The following is a 16,300-nucleotide window of genomic DNA, read 5'->3' on the forward strand; positions in this document are numbered from 1 at the left end:
CTTAAAAGCTTCTCTTCACTCTTCACTATGAAAGAACGTAATGATAAAATAGACATTCATACACACTGACTTGTTCACAAAGCAGTAAAACTGACTTATTTGAATGAAAAACTATGCACACCGAGCAATTGGCCTTTTTTATGTAAAACTCTTGGAAGATTTGTTGTGCATAAAAAGTTATTAGGTGCATTATTACACTATACAGTAAACCATCTGCCCGGGGAAAAATTTAATGTTTATCTTTCAGAAACCATAATATTAGAACGAGTGTGCCAAATTTTACCATTATTCTTTGAGAGTTATATAGAGACTCTTGCACAATGGATTAGACAAACTGAAAACATCAAAGGCATTCACATGAATGGAGAAGAGCACAAAGAGCATTATATGCTGATGATATTTTAATTTATTTAAGAGAACCGATTTACAGATTTAATAAACCTATTAGAAAAATGTGGTATATATGCAGGATATAAGTTAAATATACAGAAAATACAAATATTGGCTTTTAATTATATACCACTAAAACATATTAGAGAGAAATTATACTCAACTTTGGATCAAAAATCATTGAAAAATTTAGGAATATATTTACCGAAAGAAACTTTAACATTAGCAGAGATAAACTTTGATCCACTTTTGAGAAAAAAGCTGAAAGTTGTGACTTGATCTCTCTCCTTGGTCTTAGTCACAGAATTTAATATTTAAGGATGAATATTCTTCCACAATAAATTTATCTATTTCAGGCTCTCCCTGATGAGATTAACTTAAAACAATGGTCCAAATGAAATAAAATAATTTCCAGATTTATTTGGCATGTAATAAAACCCAGGGTCAAATAAAAGCATTACAGCTCCCAAAGGAGGAAGGAGGTACTGTATGTCATTACCCAATGTTAGGGATTATTTTTATGCAGCTCAAAGTAAACCTGTAATTAACATATGTAATCCAACATATAATTCCAGGTGATCGATCGATTGATCGATCGATCGATCGATCTATCTATCTATCTATCTATCTATCTATCTATCTATCTATCTATCTATCTATCTATCTATCTATCTATCTATCTATCTATCTATCGTTTTAATGATTTATTACCATTATTTTTAGTGTCAAACAAATGGAAATGGGATAGAGTAATTAGAAATAATTTCAGACCCCCTGAAATATCCTTCGATCAAGAGCCTTGAGGAATTTGTGTTACAGGTTCAGCAAACCTAGAACCTAAAAAGAGTACTTATGGCCACACTTCCTTTCTCTTGTGCATCTAATCATAAAAAAAATTAAATCAGTGAATTAAATTTAAATGATGCTACAGTATACCTACACCCAACATCTACATTAAGAGATGATCTCCTGGGAATTTCACATTCAACTGGTTTTAGGTTTACTGGCATTCCAATTAAAAAGAATGGTGGTTGGATATCCACTGTGGAACTGATCAGAGTAATGTATAAAACTACACTGCCATCTGTTGGACGAGTTGGGAAAACACAATGTCTTAAATGCCTTCACTATAAACACAGTGACAAAAAATATATATACTAACATACTAACTTGTATACAAAGACGACTGTGACACAGATCAGCCACGAGCAAAGGAAACTAACACATACACACAGCTTTGTTAACTTATCACAACAGAATCTCAAAATCTGACTCCCTGCCAAACAGTTGTGACATTTCAATGGTCTTGTACAGACTAGTCCATGTTTTCCTTCTGCACATTTGTAGCAAATAGGTTAATTTTTTTTCCCCCCCAACTGGCAAAGCCATGGCCAAATTTTTAAAACATCTCAGTGGGTTTGGGATAAAAATGCTGACAGGAAATGCTTAGGTTTCATAGTCTTCACTAATTCAGCTTTATCCATATACTTCAATTTTATACTTATTCTCTGATTCAGATTACTACTTTACTACTGTGTAGTTCTGGATGTTAACAGACTTTAACAGGGATATTTGCTAACATGTTGGCGAACGAGTAGTAAGATCGTAAGACGGGACAATATACTTTTAAAAGCCTTTACTATGAATAAACATAATGATAAAATATATATTGCTACATACTGACTTGTATACAAAGCGGCAAAAGTGACTTATTTAAATGAAAACTAACTATGCACACCGAGCAATTCTAAATGATGAGTATGTGAATGCACAGTATTCCAGTATTAGGTAATGGCACTTACTTGATCAAAGAACAAAAATAACCCCTATTTTCTCCTTAATTTTTTCTTCACCAATTTTATTCTCTTCAATTCCAGCCCCAGGGTTGTGATATCACCGTAGTTATAAACATGCAACCCCTAGCAACAGGGCAAAAGTAATTTTACACAATTTTTATTATGAATACAATGTTCTTCTTTCGGCTGCTCCCATTGAAGGTCGCCACAGCGGATCATCAGTCTCTATACCCCCGTCCTCTACATCTGCCTCTTTCAAACCAACTACCTGTATGTCTTCACTCACCACATCCAAAAACCTCCTCCTTGGCTTTCCTCTTTTCCTCCTTCCTGGTGGCTCTATCCTCAGCATTCTCCTACCGATATACCCCATGTCCCTTCTCTGCACATGTCCAAACCATCTTAATCGAACCTTCCTCACCTTTTCTCCATAACGTCCTACATGCACTGTCCCTCTAATAAACTTGTTTCTAATCCTGTCCATCCTCGTCACTCCCAACAAAAACCTTAACATCTTCAGCTCTGCTACCTCCAGCCCCACCTCCTGTCTTTTACTCAATGCCACTGTCTCTAATCCATACAACATCGAAGGTCTCACCACAGTCCTATAAACTTTCACTTTCACTCTTGCAGACACCTTTTCTATCACAACTCACTCCTGCCACACTTCTCTACCCACTCCACCCTGCCTGCACTCTTTATCACTTCTCAACACACTCTCAATTACTTTGCACTGTTGACCCCAGGTACCTAAACTCCTCCATCTTCTCCACCTCTTCTTTCTGCAAACACTCCTATGCCCGCCCTCTGATTCACACACGTACTTTGTCTTACTCCTACTGACTTTCATCCCCCTTTTCTCCAAAGTGTACCAACAGCTCTCCAGGCTCTTCTCAACCTGCTCCTCACTCTCACTACTAATCACAGTAATGAATACAATGTTATGCTGTTTTAACAGAGCATTAAAGGAAGTTGGGTTCCCTTCTTGAGTCTGGTTCCTCTCAAAGTTTCTACCTAATACAATCAAATGGAGTTTTTTCTTGTCCATTAACCTGTTCATCACCCTTGCAAATGAAAAGGGCTCAAAGCTCATCCTTGATGCTACACATACTATTGATTATTAATTGAGAAAGGGATATATATCAGAATATAAATGCCAGTTTTGACTGATTCACTTACTTGATAAGGATTCTTTTTACATTTGTTACATGTTCTTGTTTTATTTCAGACACTATTTAAGCTTCATCTATATCCTGGAGAGATCCTGGTTCAGATTACTCCTTTACTACTGTTTAGTGTTGGATGGTAATAGACCTTAATAGTTTATAATAATTTGTTAACATGTATGCATGCATCAGATTCACTGTGTGGATTTTCCTGATGTACACGACCAGTATCTGTATCAGCATCTTTAGCTTTTTTTTTTTTTTTTTTACATCTTTTACTGTAGCTGCTATGCTGGATATACCTTTTTTTTTTTTTTACTGCAAATGAGGCTTACTTGAGAGATGTCAGGCAGGATGCATTCCAAGAGTATAAATGCCTGCCAGTTCTCGTGTTTTAGGGGAACACAACCAGTATCAAAGCTGTCATCCAGGCATTAATTCAACATCCTTTGTTTAGGTTTTTTTTTCCAAGCCATATTTATATTGCTTAGTTTCATCACTTCTGCTCCCCTCCCACCTTAGAATCTAACAAGGGGATGCACAGAGCCACGAAGGATACACCATTATGCACCAAGGATACAGGGATGATATACTCAGGCAAATAGGACTAGAAGATCATATTAGCCAACGGATCCGAAGCTAACACTAACTTGCTAACTAACCTGAGTAGCCAAATGGTTGGACCGGGCCCAGTCACAAATTGTTTAATCTCCTTCCATCAAGAAGGAGATACAGGAACATTCGCACCAAACCCAGCAGTTCCAGGGACAGCTTTTTTCCATCCACCATTAAACTACAGTAAGGTGTATATATATATATATATATATATATATATATATATATATATATATATATATATATATATATATATATATATATATATATATATATATATATATATATATATATATATATATAGTGGGCTTGTTTATTCAGCTTGCACATATTTTAAATGCCATAACCTTATAACCTTGTTTATCTGCACTATTTGCACGATTGCTACATTTTTCACTTCTGGTAGATGCCAAACTGAGTCCCTACGTTGGGGAGGGGGCTTGTAGATGTTGTACTGTTTTTCCTAATTGGTAGTATGAGCTTTCAGAAACCTGCAATTAGCTTTTGTTGCTGTGACTTTTCAGTCAGAGAGCATCACTACCAATTTTGCTCTGTTCAGTTACAGTACAGTGGCACATTTACTATATTATATCAGGTTTTAAGCACCACAATGAAAAACAAACGATTTATCCACACATGCACACTTATAATGTAATTTCAATTGCAATGTATCAAAACTCAGTTTAATATGCTAGAGCAATTATAATCATTTTAATTTTTTTATTATTATTACTCACCTGTGTCTTTAATTTCACTTAATGCATCACATAAACTATACTTTTGTACATCTCTTCTATAAAGGAAGATTGCGGCTCCATCCGTCTTCTACTGATAAACCCCATGTCCCTCCTCTGCACGTGACTAAACCATCTCAATCGCTCCGCTCTCACCTTTTCTCCAAAACGTCCTACTTGCGCTGTACCTCTAATCAACTCATGTCTAGACCTGTCCATCCTCGTTACTCCCAAAGAAAATCACATCTTCAGCTCTGCTACCTCCAGCTCTGCCTCCTGTCTTTTACTCAATGCCACTGTCTCTAAACTATACAACATTGCAGATCTCACCACAGTCCTATAAACTTTCCTTTTCACTCTTGCAGATACTCTTCTATCCCAATCCTGCCACTCTTCTCCACCTACTCTACCCTGCCTGCACTCTTTTCTTCACTTCTCAAACACTTCTCTAATACTCCGAACACCTCATGAAGCTTTTGGACATCGTGGGACTTTCCCTAACAGGGGCTTTGACCGTGTGAAGCCCTACCAGGCTTTTTTGAAACGAGCCTCAACACCTATTCGTTACGGTGGTGTTTTGTTAAAAATAGTTCCTTTTAAATGTAGGTATCTATGGAAGATCATGAATAGACACATGCTTAAACATATTACATTCAATATGAATAAGATTTTAAACCCGGCTAATAGAAGTCAAATATTGTCAAAAATAAAAAGGGAAAACATTCAGATTGTGCTCCTACAAGAGACACAGCTCACCCCAGTGGAACATGAAAAATTAATGGATGTTCGAGAGATATATTTTTCATCGTATACGTCTGGACATAGAAGATGTGTACTAACCTTAAAATCACAAAAAGAATCGTTCGAGCAACTTTCAGAGGTTTGGACAAAGGAGTAGGATATATAATAGTCTCAGGGAAAATAGATGACAACCATAACAATATGTAAGTAATGTCTATGCCCCCTGGGAGTGATTTTTTGTTTTTATTAGAAAATATTTGACTTTATGATAGAAGATTAGGTTAGGTTAGGTCAGGTCAACTTTATTATCCCCGAGGGGCAATTTGTTTCACAGCCAGCAGAATCCATACAATCCCAAACACACAGCAACGAACAGTACAGAGAGAAGATGGGGAATAAATAAATAAATAAATAAATAAATAAATAAATAAATAAATAAATAAATAAAAATTTAAAAGAAAAAAAAAAGAAAGAAAAAAATGTAAGTATTTAAAAACCCAATAGCAACAGGTACAAAATAATTTTTTTATCTATTTGTCCTGCAAAGCGGTAAAAAATATTTACGTGAAGAAGGTAACAACATAAAAAGATTCTGCAACGGATGGCTGGAATCTCTTAACATTAACTCCGCCTTCCTCAGAGTCCTTGCTTTATACACACTGTTTAAATCCATCAGTTTGGTGCCGACAATCTTACCACACACTTTAACAATACCTTGAAGTCTATTTCTATTTTTCAGATTAAGCGATCCATACTAACACACAAATGTAAAAGTAATAACTGACTCATTAAAACAAGAATAAAACATTTTAATAAAAGTGCTATCCATGTTAAAACCACAGAGTTTCCGTAAAAAATACATACCCTGGTGAGCTTTTTTACAAACAGCATCCACATGAGCCCCAAAAGTCAGCTTTTCATCTATTATAGTACCGAGATATTTAAAATGATGTACAATCTCAACAGCATGATCATTAATAACCACAGGAGAGATGGCTGTACGATTCTTCCTAAAATCCCTAACCCAAAAGCCGATTCATTAAAAAAAGAACATAGAAAAATTCATGTTTTAATGGTGGAATTAAAAATACTAGATCTTTGGAGGGACTTTTATCAATCAGGTCGTGATTACACATTTTATTCATATTCTCATGATGTATACTCAAGGATAGATTATTTTTATATTTTAAAGAGAGAACGTCATAGAATACAGAGTTGTGATAATGTATCTATCGACCTGTCTGATCACACACCTTTCACTTGTACCATACATCTCCCAGGCAGGACACGGTGAAGGGTAAACACAAGTGTATAAATTAACCCACAATTTCAAACCCAGATGAAGGAAGATATAAAAATATTTCTCGAAGAAAATGATAACGGGGAAGTCGACTATGCTAGTAAACTCATTCATTCTCTAAACGTTATCAGAGAAACAAAATCAAACATTAACAGCTGCAATAACAGAAATAAATTTAAACATTGTTCACCTTAATTGTTAAATTCTGCAAAGCTGAAAGTCTGAGACAAAGCACTGTGAGAATCTGGAGAAGCCGCAGCCAAACACATTAGTAACGGAAACAGTAACAAGTTGCAGCTGGCGGTAAAAGAGTTGCCCCATTTGTCACCTCTTACCATCAGCAAGGGGGTGCTGGGGACCTATTCTACCCCGGGTCCCCACGGGGGGTGTGAAGGTGTACTAGCATTCCTGGTGATTGTATACCGGGTGTGGAACTGATCAGAGTGATGTATAAAACTACACTGCAATCTGTAGCACTAGTGGAGAAAACACATTATACTGTCTTAAGAACTTCTCTTGACTCTTCACTATGAAAGAATGTAATGATAAAATAGATATAACTACATACTGACTTGTTCACAAAGCAGCAAAACTGACTTATTTGAATGAAAACCAACACCGAGCAATTGGACTTTTTTATATAAAACTCTTGAAACATTTGTTGTGAATAAAAATGTTATTAGGTGCATTAATACACTATACAGTAAACCATCTGCCCGGGTAAAAATGGAATGGTTATCTATTAGAAAACATAATATTAGAATGAGGATCAAAACAGGATGCCTAATTTTACCATTATTCTTTGAGAGTTATATAGAGACTCTTGCACAATGGATTAGACAAACTGAAAACATCAAAGGCATTCACATGAATGGAGAAGAGCACAAAGAGCATTATATGCTGATGATATTTTAAATGATGATATTTAATGAACCTATTAGAAAATGTTGGTATATATGCAGGATATAAGTTAAATATACAGAAAATACAAATATTGGCTTTTAATTATATACCACTAAAACATATTAGAGAGAAATTATACTCAACTTTGGATCAGAAATCATTGAAAGATTTAGGAATATATTTACCGAAAGAAACTTTAACATTAGCAGAGATAAACTTTGATCCACTTTTGAGAAAAAAACTCAAATTTGGAACTCAATCTCTCTCCTTGGTCTTAGTCTTGGTCTTAGTCCTTGTATGTAGATTTACATGGAAATGCACTCATATGATGGAATTAGATTTTATAAACATATATATATATATATATATATATATATACATATACATATACATATATATATATATATATATATATATATATATATATATATATATATATATATACATATACATATATATATATATATATATATATTTTTTTTTTATAAAACTCTGGTCTAAGCGGGTTGAACATGCAAGACAATTTTGCCTTGCATGTTCAACCCGCTTAGACCAGAATTTTACACTTTTCTTAAGACGTAAGGAGAAAATAATCCTTTCCATTATATAGATGTTGTTTACAATATACATCCAATCTTATATTGTTGGGGGTTCAGTAAGCAACCAGCGCCTTATAAGGGTTTTTTTACCTGCAGATATTAGAATACCATATATATATATATATATATATATATATATATATATATATATATATATATATACAACAGTTTTCGAGAGTTGTTTGCATATATATATATATATATATATATATATATATATATATATATATATATATATGCAAACAACTCTCGAAAACTGTTGAACCCATAGGGAAAAATGTGCATGATAATCATCAGAGAACAATCCACAACATTGCTGCCATTGTGGGTGTGTCATACAGAACAGTCCCGGCAATCATCAGGTGTGATTTGAACACATCTGATGTTCACCTTGTTGCTGACAAGTTCTTCCCCAGGCTGCTGAACCAAAAGCAAAAGAAACACAGCGTCGAAGTCTGCAAAGACCTCCGTCAGTGTGCCGTGGATAGCATCATTTCGGTGACGAAACATGGGTGTATTAGTATGATCTTGAGACAAAGCAACAGCCTTCACAGTGAAAGAGCCGATTACCCCCACTAACGAAAAAAGCGAGTTGCATGCTCATTATCCTTTTTGGCTTTCGCGGCATTGTGCATCGAGAATTCGGATCTGTGGTGCACTAACCTCAAATTATTTTTTATAGTGTTTCTCACTTTCTGGTGTTTATAATCTATCCATCCAGATATATTAGAACGAACGAACGAACGAACGAACGAACGAACGAACGATCTATCTATCTATCTATCTATCTATCTATCTATCTATCTATCTATCTATCTATCTATCTATCTATCTATCTATCTATCTATCTATCTATCTATCTATCTATCTATCTATCTATCTATCTATCTATCTATCTATCTATCTATCTATCTATCATCGTTTTAATGATTTATTACCTAAGAGAGATTTTCCCTCTCATACCCCTGAATTTAAACACTAAACACAAATTGTTTGTTCTATAATTCTTACATTCTTTAAACTTGCTTTGAAACAATGTCTATTGTGAAAAGTGACAGAAATAAAATTAATTAATTAAAATTAAATTAAAAATATTGAATTGAACTACTTTATTATCGAATTTAACTTCCTTAATACACTCTCCATATGCACTGTCTTGCTTTTGTTGACTTTTATTCCCCTTTTTACTAGTGTGTACATTCACCTCTTCAGCCTCGTCTCAACCTGCTCCCTACTCTCGCCACAAATGACAATTTCATCATAATCACCACTGCGAAAAAAGGAAAAGGGCTCAGAGCTGATCCATTGAAGTTACACAACACTGATGACCAATTGAGTAATTAGAAATGATTTCAGACCCCCTGAAATATCCTTCAAATAAGTGCCTTGAGCAATTTGTTGTAAAGTCCATTTGTGGAAAGTATCTGCAGATGATAAATATGCAGTTTCATTTGAAAGAAAAATAAATTAAAGAAAGAAATCCATTTCATTAACTGCAAGCAACTGAAGTTAAGTGAAAACTCTCTATGAAGTGAAAAGCTAACTTCCTGTTCTCCACATCCCTGTAAACAAACACATACATACAAACAGTTTGTTTATCACAACAGAATCTCCAAATATGACTCTCTGCCAAACAGTTGTGACATTTCAATGGTCTTGTACAGACTAGTCCATGTTTTCCTTCTTCACATTTGTAGCAGATGGGTTGATAATTTTTTCCAACTGGCAAAGCCATGGCCAAATTTTTAAAACATCTCAGTGGGTTGGGATGAAAATGCTGACAGGGAAAGCTTAGATATCATAGTTGAATTCTTTCCGGCAGTTTAGGTTTATTGAATGTGAGGATATAAATGCCTGTTTTGATATTCTGATTCTCATTTTTGATAAGGATTTATTACATCTTGTTGTTTTAGTTCAGACACTATTCATTCATTCATTAATTTTCTCCCGCTTATCCGTAATCCGGGTCACGGGGGCAGCAGTCTAAGCAGTTCAGACACTATTTCAGCTTTATTTATATCCTGGAGTTATTCTCTGGTTCAGAATACTCCTTTACTACTGTGTAGTTTTGGATGTTAACAAACTGTTATAGCGACATTTGCTAACATGTTGGCAAACGAGTCGCCATATTTGACGCATCTTACAATCAGCAAGTTGGTGCTGGGGACCTATTTTCCCAGGGTCCCCATAGGTAACGTTGTATACCCACTGTGGAACAGATCAAAGTGATGTATAATTCTATACTGCCATCTAGTGGAGAAAACACAATGCAATCGTGAATTTTGCTCTATAATTCTTACAAATGTGAATTGGGAAAAGCAACCTAGAAATAAAGCTGAATTAAAAAAAACTTTTTTACCACACACTCCATGTACTGTACTCTGTCTTGCTCCTACTGACTTTTCTTCCCTTCTCACCAGCATGTTCCACCTGTCCAGTTCCTTCACAACCTGCTCCCTTCTCTCGTCAGAACATTACAATATCATTTGGAAACATCATAAACCATGGAGCCTTTTTACATATTTTACTGTACCTGCTATGCTGATATACCTTATGGTACTACAAATGAGGATAGCTTACTGAGAGGAATGTCAGGCTGGAGGGATTTCTGAAGTAAAAATCCCTGAGTTCTCGTGTTTTTGAGGAGGCACACAACCAGTATCAATGTAGTCATCCAGGTTTTGATCCAACATCCTTCAATAAGGTTTTTTTTTTAGCCATATTTATATTGCTTCGTTTCATCACTCCTGCTCCCCTACCACCTCGAAGTCCAACAAGGGAACACACAGAGCCATGGAAATCCACTGCATATGTACCAAGGATACAGGGGTGATGTACTTGAGCTAATGGGACTAAAAGTTCATATTTCCTGATTGACACAAAACCAACACCCAACAGGGAAAGATTTGACTAGCCGATTGGTTGGACTGGGCCTTTCCCACTGCCCGTCTAATTGAAGTCTTAGACAAAGCACTGTGTTGGACCTGAAGAAGCCGCAGCCAAACACTTCCTCTGGTACCAGGACAGCTTCCGACCACAGTAACGGGTTGCAGCTCACGGTAAACAAGTCGCCCCATTTGTCGCCTCTCACGCTCAGCAATTGGATGCTGGGGACCTATTCTTCCCCGGGTCCCCACGGGGGGTTGTAGGTGTACTGGTGTTCCTATTCAAGTGACTGGTGATTGTATACCCACTGTGAAACAGATCAATGCGATGTATAAAGCTATACTGCCATCTAGTGGAAAAAACACAATGCACTTGTGTTTATTGCCTTCACAATGTCTTCACTATGAGTGAATGAGATTGGCTTTTCTCACTGTGATTACGGGCAAAAGACGGAAACACCATCCCTTTCAGTCAGAGAGCATCTTTACCAATTTTGCACTCTTTAGTTCCAGTCCCAGAGCCTTGGTTTCATACATGCAATTCCTAGAAACAGGGCAAAAGTTATTTCACACATTTTTTTAAATAAATACAATGTTGTTCTGTTCAGTCAGTGCATTAAAAGATGGTTGGTTCCTTTTTTTTTTTTTTTTTTTTTTTTTTTTTTTTTTTTTAAGTCTGGCTTAAAAAACCTTAAAAAAGGAGGTTTCCTCCTCATACCACCTAAGGAAGGATTTCCTTGCCACAGTCGCCCCAGACTTGCTCATTAGGGATTAATACACAAATTTAAATATGTGAATTTTGTTCTATAATTCTTACATTCTGTAAAGCTGCTCTGAGACAATGTCGATTGGGAAAAGCACTCCATGCACTGTACTCTGTCTTGCTCCTACTGACTTTCTTCCCTTTCTCACCAGCACGTACTTCCACCTCTCCAGTTCTATCACAACCTGCTCCCTGGGGTGATGTACTCAAGCTAATAGGACTAGAAGTTCATATTACCTGAATGTCCAGAAATCAACGACCAACAGGAAAAGATTTGACTAGCTGATTGGTTGGACTTTCCCAAAGTGAAGTCTGAGACAAAACACTGTGTTGTACCCGAAGAAGCTGCAGCTAAACACATTCCTTAGGTAACAGGACATCTTTCACCACAGTAACGGGTTGCAGCTCACGGTAAAAAAATCACCCCATTTGTAGCTTTTTAGGATCAGCTAGGGGGTGGTAGTGCTACTGAAGGTGTACTGTATTTCTGGTTGTTGTATACCCACTGTGGAACTGATCAGAGTGATGTATAAAGCTACACTGCCATCTGTTGGACATGTGGGGAAAACACAATATACTTTTAAAAGCCTTCACTATGAATAAACGTAATGATAAAAAATATATACCTACATAATGACTTGTATACACAGCAGCAAAACTGACTTATTTGAATGAAAAACTATGCACTAAATGATGAAAAGCAATTCTAAATGATAAGTCAATTCAAACACTATTCCAGTATGAGGTCATGGCACTAACTGGATCAAAGAACAAAAATAACCCATCTATGTGACGGCCGAGAAAAAGAACTGTGTTGGTCCTTGGGAATCCGCAACAACCCACACCCTCAAGCTTTGGGACATCTTCCTCCACAGAAATGAGTTGCAGCTCACGGTAAAAGAGTTGCCCCATTTGTTGCCTCTTACGATCAGCTATTCTACCCCGGGTCCCCACGGGGGGGTGGGGGGTGAAAGTGTTGTACTGTTGTTCCTATTATAGTGACTGCAGATTTTATACCCACTATGCAACTGGTTAGAGTGATGCATAAAACTACACTGCCATCTGTTGGACTATTGGGGTAAACACAATATCTTGAATGCCTTCACTATGAATGTGCACAATGATAAAATAGATATACGTACATTCTAACGTATTCAAAGCAGCAAAACTGAATTATTTGAATAATAAATAACTATACAGACTGAGCATGATGAGTCAATTCAAACAGTATTCCAGTATTAGGTCATGGAACTGGATCAAAGATATAACCTCCATTTTCTCCCTAAATTTTTCTTCACCAGCTAACTCTTTCACAGTTACACAAGAGGGGGGTAAAAGCTACTAGTAACAACACACTCAGATCAAAGCATAATCTGCCCTCTTTTGCATGTATAAGCTCTCAGAAACCTGCCATTGGCTTTTGTCGCTCTGATTGACAGGCAAAAGATGGTAACACCATCCCATCCACTCAGAAGGCATCATTTTTTTTTTTCATCAAATTTACTATCTTCAGTTACAGCCCCAGAGGGTTGTGGCATTACCCTGATTTTAAAACATGGAATCCCTTAGCAATAGGGCAACAATTATTTTACACCTTTTTACAGTTAATACAATATTATGCTGTTAAATCAGAGCATTAAAAGAAGTTGGGCAATAAGGCCTGGCATAAACTCAGTTCATCCCAAATGTGATTAGTACCAGTATAAGCATGTGAATAAGTGTTTAAAAATCCCCAATATTCTGTATCTGCTCTTCTGGAAAACAAAAATATGCTTTTTAAACCCAATAGAAATTAATAAAAAGAAACACTTACCCCGGTGTCTTCATGAAGGGATCGAAGTTTGCAGCTCAATGCAAGGATTTTCGTACTTACATTCAGTAGCTCATCACATGTCCAGTGAGTCTGACAGAGTTTTCTTTCAGCTCCTTCACTGGTGTTTGCAGTGTGTTTCTTGGTGCATCAGGTCGAGGGTTCTCATGCTCACGAGCATGTTCACGTTCCAAACATTCTTACCGATGGTATAAGTACAGAGGCACTGTGATCTTTCTCCTGCTCCTAAAGGACATTCATAAAGTAGAAGAGGTTAAAAATTTATGAGTATTTAATATATACATTTACAGTCATTTCAATAATATAAAACATTTAATTTGTGCATTGTAATGAAATTTGATCTGGTGTGATAAAATCTCTTTGTATGCACATCTAAATTGTTATTAAGGCTTTTTTTCAGACACAAATTATTACAATAATACACCAACATACTTTGTCTCAAAGATGTTTTATAGCTTGTAGATATATACAGTAAGTTCTAACAAGCTTTCTGAAAGATCATGGTTTAGTTTTGTCTCAGTAAATCATCCTCAATCAGACAGACTTGTCATTTTAACATCAATCATAACAGCAGATTGTCTAAACCATGCAAATCCTTCTTCAGTTATTTTAATTGTATGTTGTTGTTTTTTTTAAATCTCCCCACCAGATTCAGTTTTTTTGGCGAATAATATTTTAATTCTACTCTTTTTTACAGCTCTCCATACATATTTACATTACAGAAGAAATGCTAGATTTAGTGACTGCATTTACTGTACGCCATTTCTTTAATTGCCACTTTCCCCAGCATCATCTTTACTTGGAGAATAAAGGCAAATAATAAGCTTGATTATTACCATTACAATGATTAGTATATATAAAAAAAAAACTACTGTATTATCACTGACATGTAAATACACTGGTCCATGGGGGTTACGTTCTAAGACCCACTGCGAGTTCCGATAATCCGCTCATTTTGGACGAACCCCCGCAGCCCCTATGGTACCTTAGTGAATTCATCTAGACGCTTCATTAAAACGAGACTTTTGATCTTCACGCTCCTGAATGACAGCGCTGATCAAACAATGTCTGTTAGTCTTGTGATGTTAGTATTAGGAAACTGAATGGGATTTTGAAAAGAACCTTGGTGGTGATCGAAGGTTTGATGATCATTGTACCTCCTGCAACTTCACAACCGGTCACGACGAAGATTAACATGCAAATGAGTCTCTGACTCTGTTTGCAGCTTTTAAATAACAGATGCAGGTTCTGTTTACTGTGACGTCACCTGAGCATCACGTAGCAACCAGCAAACTTTTTTTTTGCAGACGATTAACTGAAATGTACGCCGTCGTAGGGTGTATTAGGGCCACTATTGGATAAAAATATGGAAGATGAGGGGCAGGGAATTATCGAAATTCCCAAGACAAAACTTAGAAGATTACAAGAAAAAAACACAAATTTACGAGAAATAAACTAAAAGTATTATAAGAGTTTTGTGTTTGAGTTTTAAACAATAATGAAAGAAATCCGCATATAGGAAGGAAGAAATCAAGGAAGAAATCCGCATATAATTTTGGACGCACCCCCGCAGCCCCTATGGTACCTTAGTGAATCCATCTAGACATTGTGTCACTTTATAAAACGTAATAGTGTACAATATTTGACCACATTTACACAAAAATTAAATAAATAATGAACAGTATTCTGCACTGTAATTAATTAATGAGAACCCGCGACTTTTCCGAGCCGCGAATAATCGGGGGTTGACTGTATATGGCACAGGTCAAACAATGTCTGATAGTGTTGTGATGTTAGTTTTAGGAAACTGAATGGGATTTTGAGAAGAACCTTGGATCGAAGATCGAAGAAGATTCTGTCCTGCGCCTCTCATGAAGTTAATAAAGACCAGCATCTAGGACTATTCGAAGGGCAGATGCAACGCTCTTGATAATTGAACCTCCTGCAACTTCACAACCGCTTACGAAGAAGATTAACACGCAAATGAGCCTCTGACTCTGTTCGCAGCTTTAAATAACAGATGCGCGTTTTGTTTACTGTGACGTCCCAGGAGCATCACGTGGCAACCGGCAAACTTTTTTTTTTTTTTTCTGGAAGGGGAGGGGCAGGGAATTTTCGAGTTAAAAACTCGAAATTTTTTAGAAAAAACATTACAAGAAAAAAAACATTTACGAGAAATAAACTTTAAGTATTATAAACGTTTTGTGTGTAAAACTCAAACTTTATGGGGGTCGGGGTTCTATCAAGGAAGAAAACCGCATATAATTAAATAATATATAATATAATAATGTGTATTACGGCCAACATCGGATTTTAATAAAGAACTGGAAGGGGAGGGGCAGGGAATTTCCGAGTTTAAAACTTAGACTTTTCAAGTTGAAGGTCGAAATGTTCAAGTTTAAAACTCAAAATATTACAACTATATAATACAAATTATATTATAAGGAAATAAAATGTCAAAGTTTGTATTTAAAACTCAAAGATCTGTGCTTTTTTTTTTTTATATTTATTAAGGAACAAAACTTTCTTTCGGCTTCTCCCGTTAGGGGTCGCCACAGCGGATCCTCCGCACGTTTG

At 36.1% G+C, this 16,300-nt stretch overlaps 1 long non-coding RNA gene across 3 annotated transcripts; it reads right to left on the reverse strand.

The window, feature by feature from the left end:
• Window positions 1-10,239: 10,239 nt before the first annotated feature.
• LOC310741876 lies at window positions 10,240-15,731 on the reverse strand. Of its 3 annotated transcripts, XR_014538078.1 has the most exons (5): window positions 15,554-15,731; window positions 13,706-13,948; window positions 11,947-12,439; window positions 11,360-11,673; window positions 10,240-10,412 (listed from the first exon to the last, which is right to left on the reverse strand). It is a non-coding gene; the product is annotated as an uncharacterized lncRNA (long non-coding RNA). The 3 variants fall into 3 exon arrangements; XR_014538079.1 differs by lacking the exon at window positions 10,240-10,412 and having other exon boundaries at window positions 11,242-11,673; XR_014538080.1 differs by lacking the exons at window positions 10,240-10,412; window positions 15,554-15,731 and adding an exon at window positions 14,846-14,995 and having other exon boundaries at window positions 11,242-11,673.
• Between the last annotated feature and the right edge of the window lie 569 nt (window positions 15,732-16,300).

This window comes from Silurus aristotelis (genome assembly GCF_946808225.1).
Source record: "Silurus aristotelis genome assembly, chromosome: 2".
NCBI lineage: Eukaryota > Metazoa > Chordata > Actinopteri > Siluriformes > Siluridae > Silurus > Silurus aristotelis.